Source organism: Triticum aestivum, chromosome 2B (assembly GCF_018294505.1).
Source record: "Triticum aestivum cultivar Chinese Spring chromosome 2B, IWGSC CS RefSeq v2.1, whole genome shotgun sequence".
NCBI lineage: Eukaryota > Viridiplantae > Streptophyta > Magnoliopsida > Poales > Poaceae > Triticum > Triticum aestivum.
The window spans coordinates 181,472,898-181,493,582 of record NC_057798.1 but is presented as its reverse complement, the minus strand read 5'-3'; positions in this window follow the sequence as shown (position 1 = coordinate 181,493,582).

Genomic DNA, 20,685 nt, shown 5'->3' with positions numbered 1-20,685 from the left:
GCACCAACTTACCCACCACGCTCGATTAACTCCGGCCGGACACACTTTCCTGGGTCTTGCCCGGCCTCGGCCAAACAATACGCCACAACCCGACCTAGGCTTAATAGAGAGGTTAGCACGACGGACTAAACCTATGCCCCAGGGGTCATGTGCCATCTCCCCGGGAACTCCTGCATGTTGCGAACGCGGCCGGTGAGCAGACCTAGCTACCTCCTTCAAAATGGCAGGTGCTTACGCAGTCCAACCCGACGCGCGCCGCTCAGTTGCTGACGTCTAATAAGCTTCGGCTGATGTATACGACGCAGAACGCCCATACTATTCCCACGTGATGGTTAGTGCTATCAGGCTAGTGGCCCCTCGGATCAAATATCCAAACCGTAGTGGATTAGGAACGCACGGTAACAAGTAGAGACTCACGAAAGATGTGACCCCGTTGCCCCGTCTCGAGGACTTGCCACAAGGGCTAGGAATACCTGGCCACGCCTCGTAAGTATCTCGCGGGCACCTCCCAAGTCAACCCGTCTCCACATCACTCGCGGGTACCCCTCGGGGTCGACCTGCCTTTCCATGTAACAATGGTAAAGTCCAAGTATCCGTGTGTCCAAACATCAAGGAGAAAACCCAAGGAATCACCCCTGGTGAATTCCACTCGATGTAATCATCAAGGTGAATGTAAGAGTAATCACCCCAGTGGTTCACACTTGAGGGGTTGCACGACAGAGTCGTATTGGAAGTGGTTAAGGCGGAATCACCCTTGATGACCACGATCGAATAGCTACACTACAGGGTTAACATCAGAAGTGCTGTAGAGGTCTCACCCTCGGCACTCGATAGTAACCCAGCAGTGTCGAGCAACTAAGGAGAAAGTGATGTGCGGTGCCGGGGCCTGGTCTTCGATCCCTTTGATTGGGTCTTCGATGATGAAGCAGGGGCAACAAGGACAAGGTGGGGGTCACTAATGGATCACTAACCAACCTATACTAAGCAGTTTAGGATAAGCAGGTAAGGTACAATGAGCAGGTTACAAAAGCAGGCTATGCATCAGAGTAGGAGCAATCAATAACAGTAGCAAAATCTAATGCAAGCATGAGAGAATGGAATGGGCGATATTGAGATGATCAAAGGGAGGGGGGGCTTGCTTGGTTGCTCTAGCAAGGAGGGGTCGTCGTCGACGTAGTCGATCAATAGGGCAGCATCGGTCTCGGGGTCTACCGGAGAGAAGAGGGGGAAGAAATAGTAAATATAAGCAAACAGATGCAACGCTACGCATGACATGACGATAAGCAGAATTAGGGTCGACCTAACATAGTACTAAACATTGCAGACGAAGGGGATAAACATCCAAGGATGAATTCCCGACGTGTGGCATTTTCTGCACAAATGAAAAGAGAGGGGACGATTCCATGTTCAGCATGCTAGGTGCATGTGACGGATGAACGGACCGTGTATCCAGATTCGTTGGATTTTTCTGAGCAACTTTCATGTAGAAAACATTTTCATCGGAGTTACGGTTTAATTTCTATGAATTTTCAAAGTTTTAAACATTTTCTAGAATTAAATAAAATAACAGAAGGGTTTATTGCGTCAGCATGATGTCATAGTGACATCAGCAGTCAGCAGGGCGGCTGACCAGGTCAAACAAGGCCTGTGGGTCCTGCGGGACTCACATGTCAGCCTCTGTTAGTCTAACAATGTATTAAACTAACTAATCTAGGTTAGTTAGCTACTGGACCCCACGTGTCATAGACTAATTAGCTAAACTAATTAGTTTTAATTATAAAAACATTTTAGTTAGAGGAAAAAGCGGTGAGGCCCACACGTCAGTGGCTGTGGCCTGCCCAGTCAGCAGTGTTGACCGATCAATAGGTGAGTCGGGCCCTTGGGGCCCACGGGCTAGCGACCCAGGGGGTGGCCCCGGCCGGCCAGGTCAGCGGTGGTGCCGGAGCTAGCTCCGGCAACCAAATCCACGACGGAGGGCGCGGCCGTGTGTCGGGATTTGCCGTCCGATGGCCAAAATGGGCGCGGGCGGGTGTGTTCAAACGGGGAGAGCACGCCGCGTCCTGTGGGGGAACTGGTAGGAGCTGGGGCCGCTGGAGTCGTCGGCCACATTGAGCTGGGTGGCGGCCATCGTTCGGGCATGATGGAAACAGGTTCACGCGGCGAGATCGAACAAGGCATAGCACTAGGCGGCATCTACGCAACGCCACGAGCACACACACATCAGCAGAAGAAGCTACGGGGCACGGCAGCGACGAGCTCGCTGGCCATGGCAGTCGACGGAGCCCAGCTTTGCGGGGACGGCGACCGAGCGCGCTAGAACGTGAAGGAGAGGGAATGGAGCAATGCGGAGGCTCACCGAGCGGCTCATGGAGGCCGGCGAATGGATTAGGAGCAGCAGAGCTGGCCAGAGTGGAGGAAGACAGCGGTGACCGAACAGGGAAGGCGGCGTCGATCCGGTTGGTGAGGTTGTGCCGAGCTCGAGCTCATGGTCGGAGAGGGAGTGCCGGTCTTTGGCGGAGCTTTTGGTCACCAAGAGGAGGCTTCGGGTTCAGCGGGAACGACGCCTGTAGCGACTCGGGTCGGGGGAACAGTGGGAGGTGGGAGACGACAGGGGAGGGGGAGTGGGCCACATGGCCTGTTGGGCTGCCAGGTGGGCTGAGGCCCATGTGGGGCGTGGTGGCCAGCTGGGCCAGTCAGCCCAGTTGAGGGGGGGGGGCTTTTCCTTTCTTTTTTAAAGCTTTTCTGTCTTATCTATTTTAGGCCACTTAGACATTTTGAAAATAATGTTGGTTCACCACCAATATTACGAGAAGAATATGTTCCACATGATGAACATTCTAGTTTTGATGTCCGAGCATTTTGAAATTCACTCATAATTTGAAATTGAATTCAACTAGAATTTAAAAGAGAGAGGAGACAATGATGATCAAACACTTGTTTAGAAAAATGATTAACTTAACCCCAGGGGTTACTGTTGCATCATTACACCGGGGTGTTACAACTCTCCTCCTCTAAAAGAAATTCTCGTCCCGACAATTAAGAGGTAGAAGGGAATAGGTCGGGGTATTCATCCCGGAGGTTATCTTCACGTTCCCAAGTGGCTTCCTCTTTAGTATGATTCGACCATTGCACCTTGAGGAACTTGGTAACCTTCTGGTGGGTTCGACGTTTAGCTTCTTCAAGAATGCGGATCAGATGCTCTTTGTATGTGAGATCATCTTGAACTTCAATCAATTCCGGATCCACTTCACGTTCCGGATCCTTGAAGCATCGACGAAGTTGGGACACGTGGAAGACGTCATGGACGTGAGAGAACCGAGGTGGCAACTCCAATTGATAAGCCACCAGTCCACGACGGGCGAGGATACGAAAGGGACCAATGTAGCGAGGAGCTAGCTTGCCCTTGACTCCAAACCGATGAGTGCCTCTCAAAGGAATGACACGCAAATAAGCTTGTTCACCAGGTTGATAAGTTGAACCCCAATGTTTCCGGTCATAGTTGCTCTTTTGGCGGGACTGGGCTGACTTGAGATTATCCCAGACTATGCGAACCTGCTCTTCAGCTTGTTGAATAATGTCTGGACCAATGAGCCACCATTCCCCAGTTTCTGACCACTTCAGAGGGGTTCGGCACTTACGTCCATATAGCACTTCGAAGGGTGCCATCTTCAAGCTGGCTTGATAGCTGTTGTTATAAGAGAACTCCGCATAAGGGAGAGATTCTTCCCACTTCTTACCGAAAGAAATAACACAAGCCCTAAGCATGTCTTCAAGAATTTGATTGACTCACTTGACCTGGCCTTGGGATTGGGGATGATAAGCAGTGCTCCAGGTAATATGAGTTCCCATTGCCTCTTGGAAACTATCCCAGAACTTTGAAGTGAATATACTACCGCGGTCTGAACTGATCTCCTTCGGAATGCCATGGAGTGACACAATTCTGGAGATATACAAGTTTGCTTATTGACTAGCAGTGATTGTCTCCTTGACTGGCAGAAAGTGAGCAACCTTCGAGAATTGGTTGATGATGACAAAGATAGCATTGTTACCTTTCTGAGACTTGGGAAGGCCTGTGACGAAATCCATTTGGATCGTATCCCACTTCCATTCAGGAATCGGAAGCGGTTGTAGAAGACCAGCCGATTTCTGATGTTCTGCTTTGACGCGACAGCAAACATCACATTCTTCAATATATCGAGCAATGTCTTGCTTCATCTTAGACCACCAATACTTCTGCCGAATGTCTAGATACATCTTGGTACTTCCCAGATGAATAGAGATAGGGGTTTCATGCGCTTCTTTCATCACCTTCTCTGTCATAAGCTTGAACCGGGGTACTACAATACGATCTCTGAAGTATAAGGTTCCATCTTCACCAAGTGAGAAATCTCTGGATTTCTCTAAGGCAAGATCCTTTTTCATCAAAATAACGTGAGCATCTTTGGCTTGAGCAGACTTAATTGCTTTCAGAAGAGTTGGTTCCAAGACAAGGTTATTCAGAGAACCCTGTGGAACTAGTTGAAGATTCAGCTTGCATAGCTCTTCATAAAGGCGGGGTTGAGCTTTGTAGACCATGTGATTATTGCAATAAGACTTGTGGCTCAAGGCATCAGCCATTACATTAGCCTTACCAGGGGTATAGGATATACCACAGTTGTAGTCAGCAATAGCTTCCATCCACCACTGCTGACGGAGGTTCAGATCTGGCTGAGTGAACAAGTACTTCAGACTCTGATGATCGGTGAAGATCTCGCAACGATTACCGAGAAGGTACTGTCGCCATAGCTTCAGTGCAAAGATAACCGCAGCAAGCTCGAGGTCATGAACTGGGTAGTTCTCTTCGTGAGGATGTACTTGACGGGAGGCATAAGCAATCACCCTGTGCTCTTGCATTAGGATACAGCCTAATCCTTGACGTGAAGCGTCGCAATAGATCACGAAGTCCTTGCGAGAATCAGGGGGAGCAAGCACTGGGGCAGATGTCAGCTTGTCCTTGAGTGCTTGGAAACTTTCCTGACACTTTTCAGTCCAATCAAACTTAACGCCTTTGTGTAGTAGATTGGTCAGTGGCTTGGCAATCTTGGAGAAGTTCTCGACGAAACGGTGGCAATAACTGGCAAGTCCGAGAAAGCTTCTGGCTTGCTTGACAGTCTTCGGAGGGGTCCAGTCAAGAATAGCCTGAACGCGCTCTGGGTTGACGGCAATACCATCCTTGGAGATGACATGACCAAGGTAGGTGACTTCGGGTAACCAGAATTCGCACTTGGAATACTTGGCATATAGTTGATGTTCTCGACGCTTCTTTAGAACAAGTCAAAGATGTTCAGCATGTTCTTCTTTGTTCTTCGAATATACCAGGATATCATCGAGATAGACTACAACGAACTTGTCGAGGTAATCCATGAATATGTAGTTCATCAGACGGGAGAATGTAGCTGGAGCATTGGTCAAGCCAAAAGACATGACGATGTACTCGTAAGAACCATAACGAGTAACTAAGGCAGTCTTGGGAATATCCTCTTCACGAACACAGATCTGGTGGTAACCCAACCTCAAGTCGAGTTTAGAGAATATCGATGAACCAGCCAGTTGATCATACAGATCATTGATCCGAGGAAGGGGATATTTGTTTTGAATTGTAGCTTGGTTGATAGGACGATAGTCTTGGACCAAACGGTCTGTTCCGTCCTTCTTCTTGACAAAGAGAGAAGGTGCTCCCCAAGCAGAGGAACTTGGATGAATGAAACCCTTGCGAAGAGATTTGTCGATTTGCTCCTTAAGTTCAAGGAGTTCATGAGGTGGCATCTTGTAGGGTCGTTTGGCAATAGGAACGGTGCCTGGTTTCAAGTCGATGACGAACTCGACAGCCCAGGCAGGGGGTATTCCTGGAAGTTCTTCTGGAAAGACATCTAGGAAGTCGCGAACAACTGGAATCTTTTCAATTCCCTCAAGAGGTGTTGCGTTCAACGCATTCAAGACATAAAGTCGAGCTTCAGCGTTTTGAACCAGACAAGCATTGTAGCTTACTATCTCATCTGAAGGGTGCAGAAGGTGGACGGTTTTAATGGCGCAAACGATGGAAGCCGTATGTTCTTTCAACCAATCCATTCCCAGAATGAGGTCAACATTGGAAGACTTAAGAATAATGGGGGATGCAAAAAATTCCAACCCTTCGATTTGAACTAAAACGTTGTGGCTAACCATGGAGGTTTGGCATTGGCCCACAGGGGTCTTTACCACTAGTGGAGTGTGCATATCTTCGTATTTAATGCCATGCATAAATGCAAACTCTTCTGATATAAAAGAATGCGATGCTCCTGAATCAAACAAAACAGATGCAGGTACTGAATTAACAAGAAGAGTACCCATCACAGTGGCAGGCTGGTCTTGAGCTTCATTCAGATCAATATGATTAGCCTGACCACAACCATAAGGTCTGGCATTGTTGTTATGGGGCTGATTGTTATGGTCAGTTGAAGGCAGAGCCAACTGATTCTGATTCTGAGGGCATTTCCTGGAATGGTGACCTGGAAGGCCACACTTGAAGCACAGATCATCATTGGGATTGGGAGCAGAAGCCTGGGGTGGTACAGCCCAAAGAGGCTGCCTCTGCCGTGGAGGAGGCAGACGAGGTGCAACATAGGACTGTCTTGGTGCAGGTGTAGTTGGACGATACATGCTATGGGGGATCCATATCCGACGCTTCTGCGCTGATAGGCCCAAAGATGCGCCAGCGTCGCGACTACGCCTAAGGGATCCCAGGTGTTCCTGAAGACCAGTCTCAACCTGAATAGCCTTGTTCACCAAAGTGGCGAAATCAGCAAAGTCATGAACGAGCAGTGCTAGCTTGATATCAGGTTGAAGTCCATCACGAAACTTTTCCTGCTTACGAGCATCAGTAGCAATGTATTCTTCAGCATAACGGGACAAGTCCAAGAATTCCCGCTGATAAGCATCTACAGACTTGTTGCCTTGGGTGAGGTTGCGGAAATCTCGCTTGTTCCTGTCCATGATTCCCCGAGGAATGAAGCGGTCATGGAAGGCAGCTTGGAAATCTGGCCAAGTGATGACCGTTCCAGTAGGTAGGGTACGCCTGTGGCTGTCCCACCATTGAGCAGCGGGACCTTTCAGAAATAATGATGCAAAGGTGACATAGCTGGCAGGGGCAACACTAGCAGACTCCATTTCATATGTGATGTTGCGGAGCCAGTCATCAGCATCAAGGGGCTGAGTTGAGCTGCGGTAGATTGTCGGGTTGAGGCGCATGAGGTCATGCAGAGTAACCGGGGTTGGCTGCTGGTTCATATTCAGACGAGGAAACTGAGACATCATTCCTTCGATGAATTGGCGGTTCAGCTCAAACTATTGCATCATTCGAGCAAATAATTCGGGCAGCGGTGGATCGTTGCCACCACGGCCACGACTAGCAGGTCTAACCATCCTGCTAACATGTAACAGGGGGTAGTTCAGCATTGAGCATTTGCAAAGACAAGGATCATTCATGATGAAACATGCATAATGAAAGAGGTACGAAGGATACCACATAGTAGTCAACACGACAGTGTGTGCACTATTCAAGATGCTATTCTAAGGAGTAACTATGGCTTATCCAACTTTGGGGTGAATGTGGTCACGGGATCCTAATATTAGAGTTAGTAAATTCGTTTAACCCGAGTAGAAGAGAGTTTAAAGTCCCAGAGTATAGACGAGGAGTAAAAGATCCTAATACCACCCAATGGCGACGTGGGCCCGTAAGACACACAGTCAATGTTTGTAAAAGTTTTTGTAGTGACTAGACTCGACTTCGGCCAAGGAGTAGGAAAGGGGGCTACCTACAGGCAGTCGGCTCTGATACCAACTTGTGACGCCCTCGATTCAATCGTACACTAATCATACACGCAAATGTGTTCGATCAAGATCAAGGACTCACAAGAAGATATCACAACACAACTCTAGACACAAATTAAAAATAATACAAGCTTTATATTACAAGCCAGGGGCCTCGAGGGCTCAAATACATAAGCTTGAATACACAAGAGTCAGCGGAAGCAACAATATCTGAGTACAGACATAAGTTAGACAAGTTTGCCTTAAGAAGGCTAGCATAAAAGCATCTACGATCGAAAAGGCAAGGCCTCCTGCCTGGGAGCCTCCTAACTACTCCTGGTCGTCAGTGGTCTCCACATAGTAATAGGCACCGGCGGTGGCATCTGGCTCATGGGCTCCAACATCTGGTTGCATCAACCGGAAAGAAAAATAAAGGGGGGGGGAGGGGGAGCAAAGCAACCGTGAGTACAAATCCAAAGTACTCGCAAGCAAGGATCTACACTACATATGCAACATTATCAAAGGAAGGCCGTATATGTGGACTGTGCTGCAGAAATGCCAGAATAGAGAGAAGGCCTAGTCCTATCGAAGACTAGCATCTTTTGGAAACCACCATCTTGCAGCAACAGGAGGGAGTAGAGTAGCATAAAGTAAAGTAGTAGTAGTGTTATCAACCTCGGCCAGAGATCCTTTCTCGACTCCCTGCGAGAAAGAAATCCGAGAGCCCTACTATCCATTTCTCATCACAAGTATCCAGTTCTAGTTGTATCGATCGGGATACAACACCAAGTGTCCGTTACCGTAGGACAAGCTATCGATAGATGTTTTCTTCCCTACAGGGGTGCACCAACTTACACACCACGCTCGATTAACTCCGCCCGGACACACTTTCCTGGGTCATGCCCGGCCTCGGCCAAACAATACGCCGCAACCCGACCTAGGCTTAATAGAGAGGTTAGCACGACGGACTAAACCTATGCCCCAGGGGTCATGTGCCATCTCCCCGGGAACTCCTGCACGTTGCGAACGCAGCCGGTGAGCAGACCTAGCTACCTCCTTCAAAAAGGCAGGTGCTTACGCAGTCCAACCCGACAGGCGCTGCTCAGTCGCTGACGTCTAATAAGCTTCGGCTGATGTATACGACGCAGAATGCCCATACTATGCCCACGTGATGGTTAGTGCTATCAGGCCAGTGGCCCCTCAGATCAAATATCCAAACCATAGTGGATTAGGAACGCGCGGTAACAAGCAGAGACTCACGAAAGATGTGACCCCGTTGCCCCGTCTCGAGGACTTGCCACAAGGGCTAGGAATTCCCGGCCACGCCTCATAAGTATTTCGCGGGCAACTTCCAAGTCAACCCCTCTCCACATCACTCGCGGGTACCCCTCGGGGTCGACCCGCCTTTCCATGTAACAATGGTAAACTCCAAGTATCCGTGTGTCCAAACATCAAGGGGAAAACCCAAGGAATCACCCCCGGTGAATTCCACTCAATGTAATCATCAAGGTGAACGTAAGAGGAATCACCCCCGAGGTTCACACTTGAGGGGTTGCACGACAGAGTCGTATCGGAAGTGGTTAAGGCGAAATCACCCTCGATGACCACGATTGAATAGCTACACTACAGGGTTAACATCAGAAGTGCTGTAGAGGTCTCACCCTCTGCACTCGATAGTAACCCAGTAGTGTCGAGCAACTAAGGAGAAAGTGATGTGCGGTGCCGGGGCCTGGTCTTTGATCCCTTTGATCGGGTCTTCGATGATGAAGCATGGGCAACAAGGACAAGGTGGGGGTCACTGATGGATCACTAACCAACCTATACTAAGCAGTTTAGGATAAGTAGGTAAGGTACAATGAGCAGGTTACAAAAGCAGGCTATGCATCAGAGTAGGAGCAATCAATAACAGTAGCAAAATCTAATGCAAGCATGAGAGAATGGAATGGGCGATATTGAGATGATCAAGGGGGGGGGGGGCTTGCCTGGTTGCTCTGGTAAGGAGGGGTCGTCGTCGACATAGTCGATCACAGGGGTAGCATCGATCTCGGGGTCTACCGGAGAGAAGAGGGGGAAGAAACAGTAAATATAAGCAAACAGATGCAATGCTAAGCATGACATGACGATAAGCAGAATTAGGGTCGACCTAACGTAGTACTACATGTTGTAGAGGGGATAAACATCCGAGGATGAATTCCCGACGTGTGGCATTTTCCGCACAGATGAAAAGAGAGGGGACGGTTCCATGTTCAGCATGCTAGGTGCATGTTACGGATGAACGGACCGCGTATCCAGATTCGTTGGATTTTTCTGAGCAACTTTCATGTAGAAAACATTTTCGTCGGAGTTACGGTTTAATTTCTATGAATCTTCAAAGTTTGAAACATTTTCTAGAATTAAATAAAATAACAGAAGGGTTTATTGCTTCAGTATGACGTCACAGTGACATCAGTAGTCAGCAGGGCGGCTGACCAGGTCAAACCATGCCTGCGGGTCCTATGGGACCCACATGTCAGCCTCTGTTAGTCTAACAATGTATTAAACTAACTAATCTAGGTTAGTTAGCTACTGGACCCCACGTGTCATAGACTATTAGCTAAACTAATTAGTTTTAATTATTAAAACATTTTAGTTAGAGGAAAAAGCGGTGGGGCCTGCACGTCAGTGGCTGGGGCCTGCCCAGTCAGCAGTGTTGACCGGTCAATAGGTGAGCCGGGCCCCAGGGGCCCACGGGCCAGCGACCCAGGGGGTGGCCCCGGCCGGCCAGGTCAGCGGTGGTGCCGGAGCTAGCTCCGGCGACCAAATCCACGGCGGAGGGTGCGGCTGTGCGTCGGGATTCGCCGTTCGACGGCCAAAATAGGCGTGGGCAGGTGTGTTCAAACGGGGAGAGCCCGCTGCGTCCTGTGGGGGCACTGGTAGGAGTTGGGGCCGCCGGAGTCGTCGGCCACGTTGAGCTGGGTGGCGGCCGTCGTTCAGGCACGATGGAAACAGGTTCGCGCGGCGAGATCGAACAAGGCATAGCCCCAGGCGGCATCTACGCAATGCCACGAGCACACACGCATCGACAGAAGAAGCTACGGGGCACGGCAGCGACAAGCTCGCTGGCCATGGCGGACGGCTGAGCCCAGCTTTGCGGGGACAGCGACCGAGCGCGCTAGAATGTGAAGGAGAGGGAATGGAGCAACGCGGAGGCTCACCGAGCGGCTCATGGAAGTCGGCGAATGGATTAGGAGCAGCAGAGCTAGACAGAGTGGAGGAAGACGACGGCGACTGAACGGGGAAAGCAGCATCGATCCGGTCGATGAGGTGGCGCCAAGCTCGAGCTCGTGGTCAGACAGGGAGTACCGGTCTTCGACGGAGCTTCTGGTCACCAAGAGGAGGCGCGGGGACGCCGGTGGCCGCATGACCAGAGTGGCGCGGAGGCGGCTGCGTTCGGTGAGGTGGAGAACAGAGGGAGAGCGAGCGACGAGGTAGAGGGGAGTGGCAAGTGGGCGAGTGGGAGGCGAGGGGGCCGAGGCATCGGGGAGGCGCAAGCCTTATCCCCTCGCCCGGGCGTTGCCTGCGAGGCGGGTCCGGCGGGGAGAACACCGTAGCGACTCGGGTTGGGGGAACAGTGGGAGGTGGGAGACGACAGGGGAGGGGGAGCGGGCCACATGGCCTGTTGGGCTGTCAGGTGGGCTCAGGCCCATGGGGGGCGCGGTGGCCAGCTGGGCTAGTCGGCCCAGTTGAGGGGGGGGGGCTTGTCCTTTCTTTTTTTTAAAGCTTTTCTGTCTTAGCTATTTCAGGCCACTTAGACATTTTGCAAATAAATGTTGGTTCACCACCAATATTACGAGAAGAATATATTCCACATGATGAACATTTTAGTTTTCATGTCCGAGCATTTTGAAATTCACTCATAAATTGAAATTGAATTCAACTGGAATTTAAAAGAGAGAGGAGACAATGATGATCAAACACCTGTTTAGGAAAATGATTAACTTAACCCCAGGGGTTACTGTAGCATAATTACACCGGGGTGTTATAGATGACTATGTAAACAAGATGACATGATATAACTATACGATGTGTCTATTAAAGTGGTTGGCATGCCATAATTCACAAACATGCCGTCGATGGAAACATGATGTCATGATATATCACGGATAGAATGACATAATTGAAAATATGATGACTATATAAATAGGATGAGATGATGTAATTATATTATGTCTTTAGAAAATGGGTTGGCATGCCATAATTCAGATACATGTTGTTTATGTAAACATCATGGCATGATATAATTCAAATATATGATTTATATACTAATCAAGTGAGTAGAGGGCAATCGCATATATGATGTGTCAACTATGGAGATGGCATTAAATATTGTGTATATGATGTAAAAACTAAGCATTGCAAGACAACATATGCATGATATGAGTAATATAACCCTGCTAAGTTTGAGCATACACCTAGGGGGAAATAGGACTGGTCATCTGCCTCTGAATCCTCCTCCGAGGAGCTATCTGTAACCAACAAGATATATGTTTCAGCAGGTAGCATTATCTGCTTTGAAGACCTTGTTTTCACTCCAGATTTCTCCATCACCAATTCAAATGGCTGATGCACAGGAAGAGCAGTTGAATATAGAAACATTGTTGACAAATGCAATGAGTAATACAAAAAAAGGATGGCATGATATAATTCACATATATGACACTTGGCTAAACAACATGGCATTGCATAATTCACATACATAATGCCTTGCAACAAGATATCATTGCATAATTCACATATATAATGTCTTGCAAGAAGATGGCGTTGCAAAATTCACATACATGGTAATTAGACACTAAACAAGTGGCATTCACACAAAGCATGTCTAAACTAAGCAAATGACATGCCAATGCAAGACACCATATGCACGACATGAGCAATATAATCCTACCAAGTTAGAGCATGCACCTGGGGGGGATAGGACTGGTTATCCGTCTCTGAATCCTCCTCTGAGGACTTATTTGTAACCAGCAAGACACACGCTTCGTCAGATAACATTGTCTGCTCTGAAGACCTTGTTTCCACTCCAGATTTTTCCATGGCCATGTCAAATGGCTGAAGCACAGGAAGAGTAATTGAATGTACTAAAATTGTTGACAAATTTAATACGTAATAAAAAAGGATGGCATGATATAATTCACATATAAGATGACTGGCTAACAAGGGTGGCTGAGGGAGTCCTGGACTAGGGGGTGTCCGGATAGCCGAACTATCATCATCGGCCGGACTCCAAGACTATGAAGATACAAGATTGAAGACTTCGTCCCGTGTCCGGATGGGACTTTCCTTGGCGTGGAAGGCAATCTTGGCGATACGGATATGTAGATCTCCTACCATTGTAACTGACTCTGTGTAACCCTAGCCCTCTCCGGTGTCTATATAAACCGGATGGCTTTAGTCCGTAGGACGAACAACAATCATACCATAGGCTAGCTTCTAGGGTTTAGCCTCCTTGATCTCGTGGTAGATCCACTCTTGTAACACACATCATCAATATTAATCAAGCAGGACGTAGGGTTTTACCTCCATCAAGAGGGCCCAAACCTGGGTAAAACATCGTGTCCCTCGTCTCCTGTTACCATCCGCCTAGACACACAGTTTGGGACCCCCTACCCGAGATCTGCCGGTTTTGACACCGACATTGGTGCTTTCATTAAGAGTTCGTCTGTGCCGTCGCCATCAGGAAGGATGCCTTTTCCCGTCTTTAAAAACGGCGCCGTCGTCAAGGGAGCTTTGGCCGCCGGCCAGACTATCCGGCTAGGCGGTTTTCTTATGACCGCCTGTTCGGCCACCGCTCCGACAATGACCTCTCAGGTCATTAAAAGCGATCTTCACGTCAGCTCGGAATTCGCCGAGCAGCTAGATCCGATTGAGCTCTCCTCCGTAAACGAGCTCTTGGATCGCATCGCCGCCCTGGGAGTCTCTACCGACTACGATCAGATTGGCCTTAAAACCGATCTGAGAGAAATTAACTCTCCCCAGGTTACCCACCACGTTGTTGTGGTAGAGGAACAATGCAGCGACTCTTCTTCTATGTTAAAAACCAACTATGTCCGGATACCCGATCCCTCCATGCCGGATTCCCGCGGAGGGACGGATGCCAATCAAATACTGAACCTAAAGTCAGGCATCAGACCAGATTTGATGGAAAGCATCCAACAAACCAAGCTTCCAAATCCGGAAGCTTCTTGGCCTTTGAGCCTCAGATCGGGCGGGGTTCCAAACTTAATTCCACCCGCCCACCCAAACATAAGCGATCTATCTCAAATACGGCAAGAGCCCGATGAAACAGTACATCATTACTGGGCCAGATTCCTCCTGGTTATGAACAGGATAAAGGACTGCCGTGAAGAAAGCACGATTTCAATTTTCTACAACAATTGCACGGACAAGGGAATCATAAACGCCATCAGTCATCGCGAAGTTACACGCTTCGCCGACCTAGCGACCATTGTACAAAAATACTGCACGATGGAGAGTGCCTGGAAAACCGAAACTATGTTTTGGGACAATCCGGCCCTGAATACAACCCCAGTCCGAAATAAAAGGGTGCGTCATACTCAAGCACCTGGGTTAAAAACCAAGAAGCAAAAACCCCCTAAAGGGTACGGAACCGTACTGGAGGGATGGCTCAACGAACCCTGCAAAATCCACAGTACGGAGGGTGCCACTCCAACACATAGCCTTCGAGCATGTTGGATACTATGGCAGGTGGCCAAATGTGGCGAAGGCTTTTTAGCCCCGGGCAACCAGCCCAGCACTACCAGTACGGTATTAACAGTCTTCGAGACTTTCACATCAAATAACATGCGGAAACGAACAATCCGCAGCCTCGCCGAAGTCTACCAAGTAGCAATAACAAATCCATGGAGCAACACGGCTATCACCTTCAATGCCAGCGACGAACCTAAATTCCGAACAGCTAGAGCACCAGCCGCATTGGTCCTCAATCCGATAGTGGACGGCTTTCGTCTTACCAAGGTACTCATGGATGGCGGCATCGGATTAAACCTCATCTACGAAGAAACCCTTCAAAAAATGGAAATTGACTGGAGCTGCATTGAGCGAAGCAGCACAACCTTCAGGGGAATAATCCCTAGTCGAGAAGTACGCTGCACAGGAAAAATCACACTAGATGTAGTGTTCGGCTCGCCGGACAATTACAGGTCCGAAGAGGTCACGTCCCAAGTGGCCCCATTCGGCAGCGGATATCACGCCTTGTTAGGGCGAGAGGCATTCACAATCTTCCAAGCTATACCCCATTACGGGTACATGAAGCTCAAAATGCCCGGACCCAATGGAATAATCACTCTCGCCAGTGATCCAGATACAACACTCCGCGCTGAAAATAAGACAGCCGCACTGGCCCTAGAGGCATTATCCGAAGCCCTAGCGGCAGAGGAACTAACTGCACTACGCTCCATGGTGGATAGGGACGATGTGATACTCGATAAGAGGTCCAAGTCCACCTCTTTTAAACCAGCAGACGAAATAGTCAAATTCCAGGTGCATCCAACGGACCCCACAAAGACGGCCTCCATTGGGGCACAATTAAATCCTGATGTAGAAGCCGCACTACGAGAATTCCTTCGGGAAAACTGGGACATTTTTGCCTGGCACCCTTCAGACATGCCAGGAATCCCACACAGGCTGGCAGAGCACATCCTAAATATCCTAAAAGGATTCAAGCCAGTCAAACAAGCTCTTCGGCGATTTTCCGAACCCAAAAGATAGGCAATGGGAGAGGAGCTAGCCAAACTCTTAGAAGCCGGATTCATCAGAGATATAAAACATCCGGACTGGCTAGCCAACCTAGTAATGGTACCAAAAAAGGACAAATCCTGGCGCCTTTGCGTCGATTTCAAAGACCTTAACAAGGCCTGTCCAAAGGACCCTTTCCCTCTCCCTCGCATCGACCAAATCATCGATGCTACCGCAGGGCACGATTCATTGTGCTTCCTCGACGCATACTCCGGATACCATCAAATCAAGATGGCGGAAAAAGGCCAGGCCGCAATGGCATTCATTACTCCATATGGGCCATTCTGCTTCAACACAATGCTCTTCGGACTCAAAAACACCAGCGCAACATATCAGCGCATGATTCAGACATGTCTGGCTACCCAGATAGGCAAAACAGTAGAGGCATACGTAGACGATGTGGTCGTCAAGACCAAACATGTCAAAACTCTAGTAGACGACTTGAGGGTGACATTCGACAACCTCCGAGCATATGACATTAAGCTCAACCCGGAAAAATGTGTCTTCGGAGTACCAGCCGGAAAGCTCTTGGGCTTCATTGTATCCGGTAGAGGAATTGAAGCAAACCCAGCCAAGATCCGAGCTCTGTCACAATTGGATATCCCAAAAGACCTCAAGCAAATACAAAAACTAACTGGATGCGTAGCGGCTCTAAGCCGCTTCATCTCCCGTTTGGGAGAAAAGGCTCTGCCCCTCTATCGCCTCCTCCGACGCACAGTGCACTTCGAATGGACGGATGCTGCCACGGCCGGACTCGAAGAAATCAAGGCCACACTGGCAACAAATCCGGTCCTGGTCGCGCCCAACCTGGGCGAACCTATGTTATTATATATCGCAGCAACACATCAAGTTGTCAGCGCGGTACTCATCGTCGAACGAGAAACAGAAGGGCACAGATTCCCTCTTCAAAAACTAGTGTACTACGTATCCACTGTCTTAACTCCATGCAAGTCCCGGTACCCACATTATCAAAAGATAGCGTATGCGGTGTTCATGGCATCCCGGAAGCTGCGACACTACTTTCAAGAGTGTTCCATAACGGTGGCCTCCGAAGTACCTCTCAACGATATTATAAACAATCACGACGCAACGGGCAGGATTGCAAAATGGGCCATTGAGCTCTTACCATTTGACATAACCTAAAAACCACGGCGAGCTATAAAGTCACAAGTTCTGGCTGACTTCGTCGCTGAATGGACCGAAGCCGAACTCCCTAAAGAGTACGGCGCGTACTCCAATTGGATCATGCATTTCGACGGATCCAAAATGTTGGCTGGCTTGGGGGCTGGCGGCGTCTTGACGTCCCCAACCGGAGACATAGTCCAATACGTACTTCAAATAGTGTACATGGACTCCAACAACGCAGCCGAATACGAGGCCCTTCTACATGGCCTCCGGATGGCAATCTCCATGGGCATTCAACGCCTAGAGGTGCGCGGGGATTCAAACCTTGCAATATCCCAAGTAAATGAAGACTTTGACGCAAAAGATCCGAAAATGGCAGCCTACCGCAACGCCCTCCTAAAAATGTCAGCTCGGTTCGAAGGACTCGAATTCCACCATGTAGCCCGGGATAATAACCAGGCAGCAGACGTGTTGGCACGCATCAGCGCAAAACGCGACACCGTCCCTCCAAACATCTTCCTGGAACGGCTCTTTAAGCCATCCGTATTATGGGAAGAGGAGTCCGGAAATAACAATCCGGAACCAGCTGCATCACCTAACTCAGAACATTCTGACACAATCGGCGGCTCAACCAATGAAATAACACCTTCAGCCCGCGAAATAATGGCAGTAATTGCCCCGTGGATGGAACCATTCCTAGCCTACTTAATCAGGCAGGAAGGCAGGAACTTCCCGAAGACCAAAATGAGGCCCGCTGCATAGTTCGGCGATCTAAAGCCTACAAGGTCCATGAGGGAGAACTTTATAAGAAAACCACAACCAGAGTCCTTCAAAGGTGTATCTCCAAAGAGGAAGGGCGAAATCTCCTGGCTGAAATTCACGCCGGACTCGGTGGGCACCACGCTGCAGCCCGGGCCCTTGTAGGCAAGGCCTTCCGTACAGGATTTTATTGGCCAACTACCTGGGCAGATGCTCAGGACTTAGTCCAACGATGCGTCGGTTGCCAGCTCTTTGCTAATCAAAGCCACATGCCACCCACCGCCCTCAAAACTATACCCATCACCTGGCCGTTCGCGGTCAAGGGGCTTGATATGGTTGGACCCCTTAAAAGGGGAACCCACAAGCAAAAATACCTATTGGTCATGGTGGACAAATTCACCAAATGGATAGAGGCCAAGCCAGTTAAAACGGCCGAATCCGGACCCATGATAGACTTCATATCCGGGGTAGTACACCGTTATGGTGTCCCCCACAGCATCATCACTAATAACGGCACGAACTTCACGGCCGACGAGGTTAAACTCTGGTGCAAAAATATGGGCATCAAGCTCGACTACGCTTCAGTCTATCACCCCCAAACTAACGGTCAAGTCGAGCGAGCAAATGATCTAATCATGAGCGGCATTAAGCCCAGACTAGTGCGGTCCCTCAAGGAATCTAACACGCACTGGGTAGAGGAGCTCAACTCTGTACTCTGGGGGTTGCGGACCACGCCAAACCGCACTACCGGATTCACACCATTTTTTATGGTGTACGACGCACAGGCAGTTCTGCCCTGCAATATAATTCGTGACTCACCTCGCGTGCGCATGTACAAAGAAAGAGAAGCCGAGTTGGATCGGCAGGATAGTTTGGACGCCTTAGAGGAGGAGCGGGACATGGCAAAAGCTCGTTCCGCATTCTATCAGCAGTAGGCTCGAAGATATCAAAGCAGAGAAGTACGGGCCAAAACTTACAATGTTGGCGAACTTGTTCTACGCCTGCCGGACAAGAAAAAGGACAAACTTAAGCCCAAGTGGGAAGGTCCCTTCATCATCGACCAAGTCCTGACCGGCGGAGCATACCGTCTATGTAATGCATCTGACAACCGACTCGAGCTGAACCCATGGAACGCAGCCCGTCTCCGAAGATTCTACGCCTAACGTCAGACTCAGAGTTCGTCTCACTCCCCCGTCCACCTTTTTATATTTTAACTATCTCTTGTCCCCCTCCTTCTTCCCACTTTTTTTACAATGCCTTTGATAGGCTGATTTGTGCATTGTTCGCACACACTTGATGTGCTCCTAGCACTCATTATACCTAGGGGCTTCCTTAACAGAAGCTTATTTATACGTGCTTCATGCCCAACACATGTGTCATACTTCCGCATGTACCTTTTATTCACAATTATATGCATCGATATGACTTAAGTTTTGGCCAAGCTGGGTTGCCTGGCTCCTGTGCTTACCCCTACGTTCCCGATTGTTCGGCTAGGAGGTAAAGGGAGCACCTCTATGATTGTTACTGCCGGGTCAGCCGGATGTGTACCTCAGACTGGGTGAAGCCGAAAGCTAGCGTTCTTAAGAGAATATTCGGTCGGTGACTTGAAAGATGATTTATTACCTATTTAACCTATCTGCCCCTAGATGCTTTTTCTGCTCTTTTCGCAGTGTGGACATGCACTTTAGGGCATGCCTCCCAGGGAAAGGAACCCCTAACGGAACTATTCTCCCTGGAAGATGTTTCTCACTAACCATGTAATATAACATAACTAGTTGGGCACTTGTCTGATAAAGCACTAATGACCCCTACGCCTGGTCTCCATGCATGCCCCGGTTTTTTCATAACTGAGAAGGTATTCGGACACACTCCAGACTCTAGGGTCCCGAGGTTGAAGAGAAAAGGTCGGCAAAGACAAACGATCTACAATCCGGCTAGAAGGCATTTTACATGTCATTTTAAAATACATCGTCAAATTGACTGATTGTACTCCTCTTCGATCCCGTCTAGCAGGCTGTCTAATTTACAGTCCTGTTGGGAATACTTAGCGGCCAACTCTACTTGGCCATACATCAAGCTCAAAGGGATATCCTTCCCATCGGGCCCCACAGGCCCGACCTTGGCCATGTGGTTTCGATCCGCCTTCTTGTACCACGTCTTCACCATGGCCTAGGCCTCCTTGGCGCCTTGACGGCAGGCTGATATCTTCCACAGACGGAGCGCTGCCGTGCTCCCTGAAGCTTCTCGGCAAGCCCTTCAAGGCTTTCGGGTAGGGAGACAGACGGCCATAAGGCCTGAGCGACGCCACTCATCGCTTGCCGAACACGTTCGTGCAGTTGCATCAGCTCGGGGAGTTGGTCACCCATTGAACCGGGAATTCCCTCCGCTGGGCGACCTGTGAGCACACCTAAAGAAACATTTCTGTCAATCGACTTCCTCGCCGAATTCTTCTTTTCAAAGGAATTTGCTCAAGCACTTACTATAAATGCCGCGACGAAGCCGCTGATTCTCCTTCACGGAGCCAGACAGTTGGGCCCGAACATCTTTCAGCTCTTCTCCTAGCTGGGTGTGGGCATCTTGGAGCTTGTTCCTCTCCTGCTGCACCTTCATAAGCACCCTCTTGCCGGCCTTCAGCTGACGCAGTAGCTGTTGCTTGTCCGGATCTAGTCCGGCGCCCTCTTCAATATTATTGTCAGATTTACGCACACGCCGCACTTTGTTAACTACTTATCTTTTCGAAGTACGCAGCAGGGGTCTCTGTGGCTCCCCCTGTGGCGGCCAGTGCGGCCTCAAGTTGGGCCTTGCACTCATGAAGCTCCTGGGACAGGTGGGTATTCTTCTTCGTAAGATCCTGCATAATAAATGATCCTTAAATCAGTTATTTTAACTATTTTAAGTCTCAGGGGCTACTGGCATATATAACTATTAAAATTACTTACCCGTATGTCCTTCACATACTGCTCCGTGGCTCTGATTAAACCATCTTGAGCGGCACGGAGGTGCGCGTCTCCCGCATCAAAGGCATTCAACGCCTCCGGGGAGAAACACGCGTCATGAAGAACTGTCTGGCAACGCCTGTGATTCTTGGCGCTCTCCACCTCAGACGGGGTGGCGGACAGCCTGTCGGCATCCTCCGTCGGAGGAGCATCCGACTCATGCCTTGTGTTTGCCTCCCCT